The following is a 14,000-nucleotide window of genomic DNA, read 5'->3' on the forward strand; positions in this document are numbered from 1 at the left end:
TTCACCATAATGGGTTCCACAAGGGTCATTAGTAATTTCTCCATTTTCCCCCAAAATCCCTCCCCCATTAGCGGGTCACTTATATTGGTAGTAGGGGGAGTAACTAGGGTATTATTAGTGACCTTTTTCCCTTTTTCAATTGGTTTGTTGGTGATGGTACGTGGTTTATGAGGACCCTTTCCCTTTGAGTTAGTCGGGAATGGCCCCTCCTTGGTGCAATGATTTTGTTTCCTCTTTGCCTTTTGGCCTCTAGTTGTCATGCGTAGTGGGACGTTATTAGTAGGCTGTTCAGATCCAGAAATTACAATAGGACTTGCAGGTATTACTACTCCCTCCACTGCTATGGAAGGAATCTTCAATAAGCTGGTCACTAGGGAAAATAACAGGGGACATGGATAACCTGGGTTCCGCAGGAATTAGATCTGATTGTGCCGGCGGAAGAGAAGTTAAATTATCCCCTGGTATTTGCAAAGAACGAACTTCGGGAAGTCCAATAAAAGATGGAGCTACTAACGACTCCTGTAAATTAGAAAAAGTTGATTCATTGTTGGCCAGAAGGGAGAGAAAGACGCCTCTCAGTACTTTCAATGGCTGATGAAACCACCCCAATGGTCTTTTGCAACATCCAATCGATGGCAGTCAAGCTGGGAAGGGGGGTATTAACAGGATTAGCATGGTGCAGGCCATTGGGTACCAAAACAGACCTATGCTTGCCCATAATTTGAGGCACAAGTAATCATACAATAAAGCCAGTTAGCACAAGGCAAAAAGTCACTTACTACAAAGTTCGTTCCCGAAGATTTACAACACGTACAGTCCAGTAATATGGCCCTGCCCTACCACGGCCTGCCCCGGACGGCCACAGATGGCCCGCCCTTTGCCCGGGCTTAGCCCGGCAACGCCCGCGCGCGTCCCGCGACGCGGAGGGAGCCGCGTTCTTTTGTGCGCCTCCGGGCACGTGGGTGTCGTCAATAGGCGCTAAGGCGCCTGGGAGCTGTAGTCTCAGAAGTGAAACGCCGTTCCCCTCACGGCTGGCAAGGTAAGGAGCACCTTCAAAGGAATACAACAAAGCGTCCCCTATTCAAGGGCACATTCCCCGAGATGACCACCTGGAATTGGGAGAATGAGGTGCAGAGAGCGCACCAGTTTCCCTTGACCCCCGCAGTCCAGGGGGATAGGCCCAGGACAATCTTGGTCTATGTGGGTAACTATCTTCTTAGACAAGTAATTATGGATAAGGCGAAACCTGAGTCTAAGCGTACATTTAAGGACATTACATTCATTGCTCGACCTGACTTTTGCCATGCCACAGTAGAAAGAAGGTGGAGGCTAAGGCAATTGATTAACTCCCTTCCAGGGTCTCGGGTCTGATGCGTATTTGTTATGCCCTGCAAAACTCAAGGTGGTTACAAGGGGGCAGCTCAAAATGTTCTTCTCAGAGGTAAAAGCACAACAGCACATTGAGGATTTGAAAGGGCAGAAGGGGGGTGAGATGCCAGAGCTAAAGAGTAGACAATAAAAGAAGGGGTTATAGATGCCTGTCCCTGACCTTATAGTAATTTTCCACCATAATCCTGGCCCTTTTTTTTTATTTTCTTTCTTTTTTTTGTTGTTGTTAGGTATTCTGGGGATAAAATGTGATTTGGCACTTATGTGTTAGAGGATCACACTGGTTGGAACTGGTAATAGAGAGGGAAGAGGCTGCGACGGCTGCAAACTAAGCGGCCACATATAGGTCATGTTTAACCTATTTGCCTGGTTTTCGAGGGGGGGTCTTGTGGGGGGGCAGGGGTGGGGGGTGCGGGAGGAGGGGACTCAAGGGGGAGCACTTACAGCACAGTTCAGTACGTTACCCAAGTTTCTTTAATTTATTGATCGAGAAGGCGGGACTGCCATATGATGTATTCTAATGAGTGTACGGATCGCGTCAATCAATGTTTGTGGCCTCAATGATTGCATTAAAAGACAGCGAGTGGCTGCTTTGTTGAGGTCAATGCGTTTAGATCTTGTCTGCCTACAGGAGACACACATAGAGGGGACGAAGGGCTATTTGCTGGAGCAGATGGGGTTCTCTCTGCTCGCACATTCTAAGCAAGGCACCAAGATCAGGGGTGTAGCTGTACTAGCTAAAGGAAGTGGTATTATAGTTAAAAGATTGAAGATCAGTGGGGCAGATGGGTCCTCCTCGAATGCATAGTAAATGGGGAAACGTTCACTATAGTGTCAGCTTATGGGTCAACGGAAGATGACCCGGATATCTTTGAGTTCTTGGATTCAGAATTGGCCCTATGGCTGGAGCCAATAATCTGCTGTGGAGACTTCAACTTTAATGGGCTGGCTGGCTTAGGGATTGAGGGTGGGAGCGTTTACCTTGGTCGTAAAAAAAAGACATGTCGCGCAAAAGCCGATCTGGCGCAGCACAATTCATTAACTGACGTCTGGGCGCCTGAATCCTGTAGGCACCGGCAGTACCTATTATTCGGCACAACATAAGATTTGTGTGAGATTGGATTCTTTTTTAGTTTCTAATTCATTAATTGCAAGAACCCAGATTGAGAAACTCCCCTGGATCATCTCTGACTACAACCCACTAGTTATCACCCTTAAGTTCGAAAGGGTAGCTAAGCGGGAGAATACCTGGACGTTTGAAAGGGCATTGTTAAAGGATGAGAATTGTATTAAACACATGAATAATTGGATTAAAGCCTTCTGGGAGATCAACAGAGGAAGTACTTCTTCCGGTGTAGCATGGGATGCATTTAAGGCAGGCATACGGGGGAGACCCTGAGTTACAGTATACACAAACAAAAACAGGAAGATGTAAGATTGAAAAAACGTATTAAGACTCTGGCCGAAGCAGAGGAGGAACTGAAGACAGCAATTCGGCAGAGAATGGCCTTAGAGCAAATTCTCCTTAAAATTGTAGCTGGTAAGGCAGAGACAATCGAGAGTACTGCTAGTAAGGCAGCAGCTAACTTTTTAATTAAGAGAGAACGATGGGGCCGATTCACAGAACTAACTTAAGACAAAATTCTAAACTTACTACTTTTGGTATTCACAGAAGTTAGGATTTTGTCTTAAGACAAACTTAAGACAGACTTAAGACAGACTTAAGACAGACTTAGGACAAACTAAAGACAAACTTAAGACAGACTTAAGACAGACTTAAGACAGACTTAAGACAGACTTAAGACAAACTAAAGACAAACTTAAGACAGACTTAAGACAGACTTAAGACAGACTTAAGACAAACTAAAGACAAACTTAAGACAGACTTAAGACAGACTTAAGACAGACTTAAGACAAACTTAAGACAAACTTAAGACAGACTTAAGACAGACTTAAGACAGACTTAAGACAGACTTAAGACAGACTTAAGACAAACTTAAGACAAAATCCTATTTTAAGTCTGTCTTAAGTTTGTCTTAAGTTTGTCTTAAGTCTGTCTTAAGTCTGTCTTAAGTTTGTCTTAAGACAAACTTAAGACAAAATCCTAACTTCTGTGAATACCAAAATTAGTAAGTTTAGGATTTTGTCTTAAGTTAGTTCTGTGAATCGGCCCCATAGTCATGAGCTAAGTGAGAGTGTGGGGCACACCTTAGCAATTCACACAAGATAGAAAGTCGCAGGAGGGGAAATAAGGGATATTTCAGATGGCAGAGGAGATATAGTAACAGATCCCGGGAAGATTCGGGAGGTCTTTAGGTTATTCTATGCAGGACTATATAATGAGGATCAGCCAAGGGATTCAATAGCCATCCAGGAGTATCTCAAGGATACATTAGCCCCTGGTCTTTCTGAGGAGGAGAAGAAGGCACTGGAACTCCCTATAACTCTTGGCGAGATACTCATGGCATTAAATATTCTTACATCAGGTAAAGCTGCAGGTCCTGATCAGATACCTGTCAAATTTTATAAGGTCTTCCATCGGGCTCTAAGTAGAGATATGGGGGATACAATGTTGCAGGCGCAAGGGGGAGATTCTATACCAGAATCTTGGGCAGGGGCTGACATTGTAGTAATCTTGAAAAAGGGCAAGCCGTCTTTAGAGCCAGGGTCTTATAGACCCATAACTCTTATGAATGTGGATGCGAATATTTTCTCTAAAGTTTTGGCTCTAAGACTATGCAGGGTGATAGAGAGACTGGTTAGCCATACCCAGCACGGCTTCGTACCAGGGAAGGGCACAACGCAGCACACACGACAAGTTATTACCCTCTTCGATGCAACGGAAGTCTCAGGGGACCCTATGGCTGTCCTGTTAGTAGACGCAGAGAAGGCATTCAATAGGGTCTCCTGGGACTACCTCTGGATGGTTATGAGGTGGAGTGGCATGGGGAGGGATATATAAAAGCAATACAAGCTCAATATAGAGGTCCTACTGCGCCTTTCCAGATAAAGCGGGGGACGCATCAAGGGTGCCCGTGCTCGCCACTCCTTTTCGCTTTATACATCGATCCACTGCTACACAGGATAGAATTAAATGATAGGATCCTTCCGCTAAGAACTCAAGCGCGAGAATTTAAAACATTTACATATGCAGACGACGTGGCAATTGTCACTTCAAACCCAGGTGGAGGTAGAAGCTCAGATATTTGGGCAGGTTTCAGGACACGTGCTCAATAAGGCTAAAACCCAGATAGTTAAAAATAACAGGGCAGTTTGTAATGATGAGCGGGTGGTCACTTCGGCCGCATATATAGAGATTAGCATCTCGGCAGACCTCGACAAGACAGTGTGTAGGAACATCGAGCCTTTGATTACTAAAGTTAAATGAGATCTTGATAGGATACATAACCTTCAGTTGTCACTAGTTGGGCGTACGAATGTGATAAAAATGATCATTCTCCTAAATTTTTGTATCTATTAAGTGCTATCCCACTTTTTTTTTTAGGCCAAATGGTTTTTGACACTGGAACAAATATCAAATAGATTTATTTGGACACACGGGAAAACGAGAAGGGCACTGCGATACATGTCCCTTCCTAGGGCTAGAGGTGGATGGGCAGTCCCTGATTTTAAAACGTATTATTGGGCGGCTGCACTTAGGTATATGCAGGGCCTGTTAGTCGGGGCAGCAGGGGACCCAAAACTAAAAACTAGTTCTACCGATATATATGCGATGCTTCTGGGTGAAGAAGTGGGGAATTGCTTTCTTAACTGTGCGGATTCGAGCTACTACAAAAGAACGAGGTTCAAGATGCTGCAGGCAGCATATAAGATATGGGCAGCCTTCTTGAAAACATGTGGTCTAGGAAGGTTTAATCTATACACCCGCATGTTTAAGAATGTGACCCTCCCAGGGGAAATATTTGCGGATTCAGTCATGGCCGAATGGGGAAGGCAGGGAATCTTGAGATTAGGAGATGTGTTGGGACCAGACGGGGTACTCCAGTTTGCAGAGTTACAGGTGAAATACGGGATTGACAGAAGGAGTTTTTTCAAATACATACAGGTCCGGAGTTTCTTTTCCCAAAACCAGGGAGGGCCAGCAGGGTTTGCTAAAAATAATATTCTTGATGTTATTGAGAGCGGGGCAGATTGCACTATTCGCAGATTTTACTTAGAGGTCTCCGCAATAAAAGCTGACGATCTGGGAACATTTGGTATTAAATGGACAGAGAAACTGGGGATAGAGCAGGATTGCTTTCAGGATTCATTGGATATGGGACAGACTACCCTATGTTCAGCTGGGCTACAGGCCCAGCATTACAAGACAATATATTCCCTATATTATACACCTGCAAGGATTGCTCAGTGGGGAGGAACTACAGGTATTACTTGCCCGCGTTGCGATTACCTGGAGGCAGATATAATTCATATCTTTGCTACATGCCTGCAGATGTACACACTCCATAGAGCCATTGAAACATTTCTTGATAGATCTTTAGGGATAAAGATCAACCTCTCACCTGTATGGATTATACTCAGGATTAACTGAGAGCCGGAACAGGGGCCTCCCGCTCAGTTCTTATTTATGGCTATGTCTGTCCTACGAATGTGTACAGCCAAGGCATGGTTAGATAGAGTGCCCCCAACATTACACCAATGGATAGCTAGGCTTCTCGCTGTGTTTAATTTAGAGAAGGGGATTTACGCAAGAAAAGGCAAAAAGGGCAGATTACTTGGGAAGCGAATTTGGGAACCCATCCAGAAGTGGAAGGAAAAGTTTAGGCATGTACAGTAGGTTACTAATATCGTTGGGGTCTTTTTCCCCTTTTGTTTGGTTCCTTTATGTTTACCTTTCTACTTATTTGTTTAATATTTATATAAAGAAAATGAAACAGGTTATGTTGTGAATGTAAACTTTAGAAACATTATCATGAAGATACTCTAATGGATGGAAATTGGATTCTTGCTGTGCTGTAACAAAAAAACTTTAATAAAAATATTTTAAAAAGAAAGCATCTTGAAGGGATCTCTGTAGATAGTCAGATGATGTCTGCAGCTGAGGCAGGCAGGTGGTAGAATGAAATCTATCTAAAATGGTGGACAACATGCTGTTTTTAAGAAAGTAGAGATTTGATTGGTTGTTTAAGAACACGCTACTTTCAAATATAGGGTGCATTTTACTTTGTTTAGAAAGCATGTTTCTTATTGGTTATTTATAAAGGTTTGAAAGGTACAGCAGAAAGGATAAGGGCATGCTTTGCAAAGCCAACCACACCTGCTGTTGTCATTTGCAATATTGTGTGGTGAACTTGTGACCTGGCAGCTAATTTGAATGTTGCATGACCTGTTGCTATGGAAACTGATATTAAGGACAAGGGGTGAAGATGTCAGTTGAAAAGTGTTAGACCTGGCACCTTGGTGTGGGTCTCCCTTCCATGTTTTGCTGTTGCCTCAAGTGTTTCTGCTGGTGTTAGATGCTCAGGGCACTGTGCCACTGCTGGCAGTGCCACAGTGCAAGTGCTCCCTATTGTAAATTGATGTATGAATTAGTGATACCATGATTGGTTGGTTTGGTTTACCTGTCAGACCCTAGTACAGTGCACCAGGAGTGCCCAGGGCTGGTAATCCAAATAATGCTGGTGGGCTTGCAGCACTGGTTGTGCCACCCACAGAAGCAGCTTGTAAAAGTGTGTCTAAGGTCTGCCATTGCACAAGGTGCGTGCAGTTTGGTACAGTCATGCTGACTGGGCAAGTGCACCCACTTGCCAGTCCCCAAACCTTCCCTTTTCTTCATTTCAGACACCCCTATGGTAGGCCCAAGGGCAGGGTGCATTGTAAGTATAAGGTAGGAAATGCCCTGGTGTATGTGGCATGTTCTAATAGTGAATTACAGCCATTTTCGTTTTTCACTATTGCAAGGCTAGCTGTTCTCCATAGGCCAGAGTGGGCAGTTTGATTATTACATCATATAATCCTAACTGACTCAGGGAACATGGTTGAACTTTAAATTTAGTATGCCTGAATGATAAAATACATCTTTTAGAGAAGTGGGTTTTAACATTCTGTGTTTGAAAATGCCACTTTTAGAAAGTAGGCATTTTCTTGTCTAACCATTCAAACTGCCTCTGCTAGGCTGTGTATTCCTTGTTTGGAGTTTGAGTGACAGGGCTTGGGAATTCCAGGAGACAGGGGGAGGTAGCCCAGTGGTGAATAGAGAGATCTGCATCTAGATGGGAGGTAGGAGTTGCACCTGGGACCTGAATAGGGCTGTGCCTTTCCTCCACAATGCTGGCTCCACCTCCTGTGGTGCGTCTGATGTCTCTTCCCTTCACTCTGAAAGGAATGAAGGAGTCATGTAAACAAAGTGCTCCATGACTGACCAGAACTGGTTTGGACTAGGCAAAGGCCTCTCTGCCTTCAGAGAACAAAGGAAAACTTTAAATATTAGGACCCCAACCCAAGAACTTTAGATCACTTTGGGAAAACAAGAAGAAACCTCTGCTGAGGGGAGGAACAAAGAAGAAACTGAGGAGAGACTATCCCGGAACCTGGGAGATTGGCCTGCAGTGGTTGCCTACTGCCAAAGAGACGAGAAAAACTTTGTGTGCACTTTTGCTCAACTTGTGAAGGATCTCTAAGGGCTTGGAAAGGGCTTGGCTCCTGCTAAAGTCTCAGGGACAACAGACTTCAACCACCAGCTCCCCAGAGTTCTTTGGAAGTGCCTACTGCTGTTTTGGGCCTTCTGAGTGACTGCATGTCGCAAGGAGCTGGAAGCGCGCCTCACGGAGAAGAAGCGTGTCGCCGTGGCAGCCGCTGCTGTTGCATCACTGAACAAGGGTGTTGCAGCTGTAGCTGTCGCACTGCACAGCATCACGAAAAGCACCCCGCAACACCGAAGAAGCATGTCGCCGTCGCAGCCATCGTAGCTGACACATCGCACTGCATCAAGAGAAGAGTCTCGCATCGAGGAAGAAGCATGTCGCAGCCACTGCCATCGCATCTTGGATGACGCTGCTGTAGCTGTCGCATCGCACCGCATCAAGAAAAGCACCTCGCATTCACGGAGAAGCGTGCCGCCGTCGGAACTGCTGCAGTTATCAGCTTCGAGCGGAAGCGTCTCAGATCGCTAGAGAAGAGTGTCTCTGCCAAAGCCGCTGTCGTCGCATCAATGGACAAGGGTGTCGCTGCTGCAGCTGACACATCGAGCCGAGATCTCTCGCAACATCGGAGAAGAGGGCAGCATCAGGAAGATCTTCACGTCTTTATTTCTTTGCACCAAACTTTCATCGCATCACCCTCGTTGCAACACTTTCGTTGCCCGGGGTTGTCGCATCTAAAGGTACATTGAACTAAAAGTGTTGCATTTAAGAACTAAAGAGAACTAAGCTAAATTCTACCATCTTAAAGTAACAGTATTGTGGATTTTTGTCGTTTGTGGTCCTGTGATAAGTCTATATAAAGAATACTTATTTTTTATATAAAACTTGTATGGTGTCTATCTGTGGTGCTGTCACTTGATTACTGTATGTGTTAACAAATGGTTTACACACTGCCTCTGAGATAAGCCTGTCTACTCGTGCCAAGCTACCAAGGGGGTGAGCAGGGGTTATTTTAGGAGTGTACCCCTTTACCCTGACTAGATGCGAGGGTCCCTATTTGTCACAAGTACCTACCTGTGCCAACTAGAGAACCACAATTCTAACAAAAAGTATTATTTTCTGTGACCATTGGAAATTCGTTTTTCCATTTAAAAAACACAGGGAAGCAATGTCATTTGTGGGTTATGTGTATATCTACGAACAATTAGAGGGAAAGTTTGCCATTACTGGTTTTACATTGGAGAGTGTGCTCATCCACATTCTTTGTGTGAAAAAGAAAATCATTCAACAGATTTATTTAAAAGGTGAGTTATATTTTTAAGAGATTTATGTAATATAGCTTTGACATTTTTATGAAACTCTGCTGGTTAAATTAATTTATTACATGTATAGATATATATTGGAATAATTTCTTTTGTAGTAGAACTTTGTTTAAAAAATAGCATGTGCACTAATATATATATTATTAAGTGTCTTGAAAGGTATAGTTGAATGATGCTTCTTATATATTATTAATTGGTTAAATATGCGCGAAGAATGTGTATTTTCAAAAATGTTTATTTAGGGTGCAGTTTATTAGGCATGCATATTTCTTCTCAATAAAAAGGTATAGTTTAATAAAATGCCACTATTATAGTTAGTTTGGTAAAATGAGATACAACTGTGCTGTTTGCGAGTTGATCATATAAGGTGTTAATGATTACAATTCTGTTATTAGTGTGTACAGTCTGTGTGGTTTTAGAAATCCAGTACCCAAACCACACTGTCACTCTCTGTCCACTCTTGCAATCATCCTGACAGAACCATGTCCTTATCTAATCTCTGTGCCGAAACACAAGCACTTATAAACTCACCCTGCTGAGAACTACCAGCACTCTATCTACCCAGTCACTGTCTATGCACTTGTAGAATGACTCTGGCATGGAGAGACACTGTGCTACAGTCAAATGTGCACAATCTATGCAGGCCCCTAACCTCTTGTAGACTACAGATTCAGTCCTGTAATAATCTAGGTAGTACTCATGCAGTGCCCCAATCACACAGTCACTCTCTGTCCACTCTTGCAATGATCCTGACAGAACCATGCACTTACAAACTCACCCTGCTGTGAACTACCAGCACTCTAACTACCCAGTCACTGTCTATGCACTTTTAGAATGACTCAGGCATTATTATCTTTATTATTATTATTGTTATAATTGAATTTATACGGTGCAACAGCTACCCGGAGGTTTCCCGGCGCCTACAGACACATGAATAAAAGAGGAAAGCAGCGGGTCAAAGGTCAGACATTGAATAACCACATTTTGATGCTTTTCCAAAATTATCATAATTTTGTTCAAAACGCAGTGAGAGTGGAAGTGAATTCCATTGAGAATGGGCCAAGTAGGCAAAAGACCGTCCACCTGTGCGGGTAAGTCTAAACCTAGGGACTACAAACTTTGCCTTACTTGATGATCTAAGAAGGCGAGAAGGGGTGTACGGTTGAACTAGTGCATTAAGGTAACAGGGGGCAGTACCGGCATTGATTCTGTGCATGTAGCAAAGGGCTTTGAATTTAGACCGTTTTTCAATCTTTAGACAGTGTGAATCCCTGAGAAACCCTGTAATGGGAGTCATTCCAGGTAGCTGAGAAAGAATTCTGGATGCTGAGTTTTGGACCACTTGAAGCCTCCTGATTACATCCTTGTTGCCACCTAGATATAAAACATTACCGTAGTCCAATCTGGATTCAATTAAGGCTTGAACCACCATCTTTACAATCATAAGTGACAGCATCCATAGGATTTAGTTAAGCCACTTCAAAATTCCAAAGCAAGTAGATGCAACCTTGACCACTTGTTGTCGCATGGACAATTGTTCGTCAACAATAATGCCAAGGTTGCAAACAGATTGTGAAGGTAGGGGAAGGGCACCCATTTGCAGAGGCCACTGCTGCAGGCCCCAGAGAGCTTTGTTTCCACCGAAAATTAAAAGCTCTGTTTTTCCTCCATTCAACTTTAACTTATTAGTATGCATCCAACCAGCAATTTCTTGTAGACCTAATTGAAGGGAAGGTGACTTCAAGGAATCTTTGGTAGACAAAGAAAAGATAAGCTGGGTGTCATCAGCATTGGAATAAATAGTTAGGCCAGCTTCTTCTGCTAGGGACGCTAGAGGGCTGATGTAGATATTGAACAACAACGGGCTTAAGATAGAGCCCTTGGTCACTCCATAGGGGGAGTAATGGGATCTGGAGCTGGCTGTTGGGGAAAAAAGCTGAAACGTTCGGTTAGTGAGGAAACTCGCCGGCCAGTTCAAAGCAGAGCCAGCAATGCCCTTTGATTGTAAAACTTGAAGAAGGGTCTTATGGGATACTGTGTAAAAAGCGGCACTCAAATCTAATAGTATGAGGGCCACTGTATCACCCTAATCCAGTCGTTGGCGAATAGTTTCTGTGACTCCTAAGAGCGTCGATTCATTGGAAAAGCCTGTTCTAAAGCCATATTGGGATGGGTGCAAAATGTTTTGAGAGTCCACAAAAGATGACAATTAGCGATTGATGTGTTTTTCTAGAACTTTGGAAAATGTGGGGAGCAATGAAAGAGGACAGAATTTCGAGAGCAAATCTGAATCAGCATTAGCTTTTTTTAGCAAAGGGAGAATCATAGCATGTTTCCAGGTGGCTGGCACTGTTGCTTCCAAAAGTGAGGCATTAAGAAGTTCCATAATAAGACTAAGAATATGGGGGTCCAATTTTTTTAAAACAGAAATAGGAAAAGGGTCCTTGGGGGAGCCAAATTTGATACTAGTTAATATATGATTAAATGACACAGTATCAAAGGGTGACCAGCTATTGAGTAAACCCTCAGAATTAGCCTCTGTGTTCAGTGTGACAGGAAGAGAGGTGTAGTCAGATAGTAAATTATTGGGCTTAGGAGGTTGATGTCCTTTAGTATCAAATTCCGAGTAAATATTTTCAATTTTGTCAGTGAAGAATATTGCTAGATCTTCACATTGAGTTTCAGTTAATTCTGGAGTCTCCGGTTGGTGCGCAGCGCCCGACAATTCTTGCACCATCTTGAACAAAGTTTTGGGATTGTTTTTCGACAGAAAGATGTTGTTGTTTATGTATTCAGCGTGCGCAGCTCTACAAAGTGACTGGTAATCTTTGATGGCCTGTTTGTAAACCTGTTTCGCAGCCGGAGCATAAGCTTTCCTCCAGTGTCTCTCCAGCGCTTTGCACTTAGATTTTTCTGATTTGAGCTTATCGGAGAACCATGGGGCAGGAGGACGATGACTATGAGTTTTATTCCTAGAGAGAGGAAGGCATCTGTCAATGGACGATATTAGCCAGTCATGAAAAGTGTCGGAGTCTGAGGTGTTAACTATATTAATAGCTGGCCTAGTGTTCAGAAGGTGAAGATTGAGATTGTCAGTGTTGAGTTTTTTCCAGTTTCTAGATCCATAGATACCTACTGCGAAGGATGAAGGCACATGCCCCTTCACCTGTTTAAGCTTAAAATAGACTAAAAAGTGATCAGACCATAGCAGGGGAAGGGCTGACTGACAAGTAATATTAGTTAAATTAGAGAAGACAGGATCAAGTTGGTGGCCTGCTTTATGAGTGGGGCCAGAGTTATATAAGATAATGTTTAAGGTAGCTAAGTCCGCAATTAAAGTGGAATTAATAGAGCGGTTAGGATCCTTAAGATGAAGGTTTAAGTCTCCTAAGATTGAAAAGTTAGTTGTTTTTAGTAAGAGGGGAGCAAGTAAATCTGGAAGCGCAGCTACCCAAGCTCTAGCCGGACCCGGGGGGTGATAAATCAGCATCCCCGAGAAAGTGAATTGCGACGTGAAAGCAAGTTTAAAAAGGCCGGCTTCACAATTATCGATGGGAAGCACTTCCCATTTGCATGTAAAAATCTTTTTTTTAATTATTCCTATGCCCCTTTCCGTTTTATTCTCATGATCCAACCTAAGAATAGTGTAGTTGGGGGGTATAGCAGTGACGATATTGGGTCCAGAACTGGCGTTAAGCTCGGTTTCGGTAAGAAAGATGGCATCAGGATGGGAATTCAAAAGTAAATCATGAACATCTTCTTTATGTTTAGGAAGGGACCTGCAGTTAATACTGAAGAACAGAAATTAATTTGTGGGCGTTTCATTTTTGTTTGCAGCATAAAAAGTAGGAATATTTGGGGCCAATAAGGGGGATGAGTTATTATGGAGTTCAGAGGAAACAGAGAAGCCACAACTATGGCAAGTAGATGAGAAATTATCAGGTGAAAAAATTGCACAATTGTATTGCCGCATAGGGTTTGTGGCCCAAGGCCCCAGTTGGGCACGGACGGGCACAGATGGGCTTGCCGACAAACCCACTGTGCGTGTCCGCTGAGCGTCGCGTTCCTCATAGCCTTAAGTAAAGAAGATTATGTGCAGCCCCCGCCTCCCAGCACCTCTGACCAGGAAATGACAAAAATCTGCCGCTTACACTCCCTCCACACAATCGGAAAACCCGGGGTGGACCGGTTAGTTGGTGAAATGAAGGGTGTACGAGATGCAGGTAAGGAGGGAAATGTGCAAACTGCAGTTCTAAAGTGCAAATGAGCTTTACAAATGAATAATAACAATTAAAATCAGGTTTAAAATAGCGTGATAGGAAATGCTAGTATTCAGCTTCAATAAAGATAATTACTGTCAGGAAGGAATCGCTAAAGCGCTAGCTAACGTCTTTCAACGTGCGTCCGCATTAAGACACGCAGTGCTACAGTCAAATGTGCACAATCTATCCAGTCCCTTAACCCCCTGCAGAGTACTGATTCACTTCTGCAATTACCCAAGTAGTAGCCATGTACAACGTTATATACAACATGTTTCTTTAGTAATACAATAGTATATTTTATAAATTTACTTTAATAATATCATATTTAAATTTTTTTTTACAGGTATTGTTCATTATCAGTAAAGGAAACATACCATGACTAGAATAACACAAAAGAGGAAACAACAAAAAAAGGAGTATTATTT

The sequence above is a fragment of the Triturus cristatus genome, chromosome 5_1, assembly GCF_964204655.1.
Source record: "Triturus cristatus chromosome 5_1, aTriCri1.1, whole genome shotgun sequence".
Classification (NCBI taxonomy): Eukaryota; Metazoa; Chordata; class Amphibia; order Caudata; family Salamandridae; genus Triturus; species Triturus cristatus.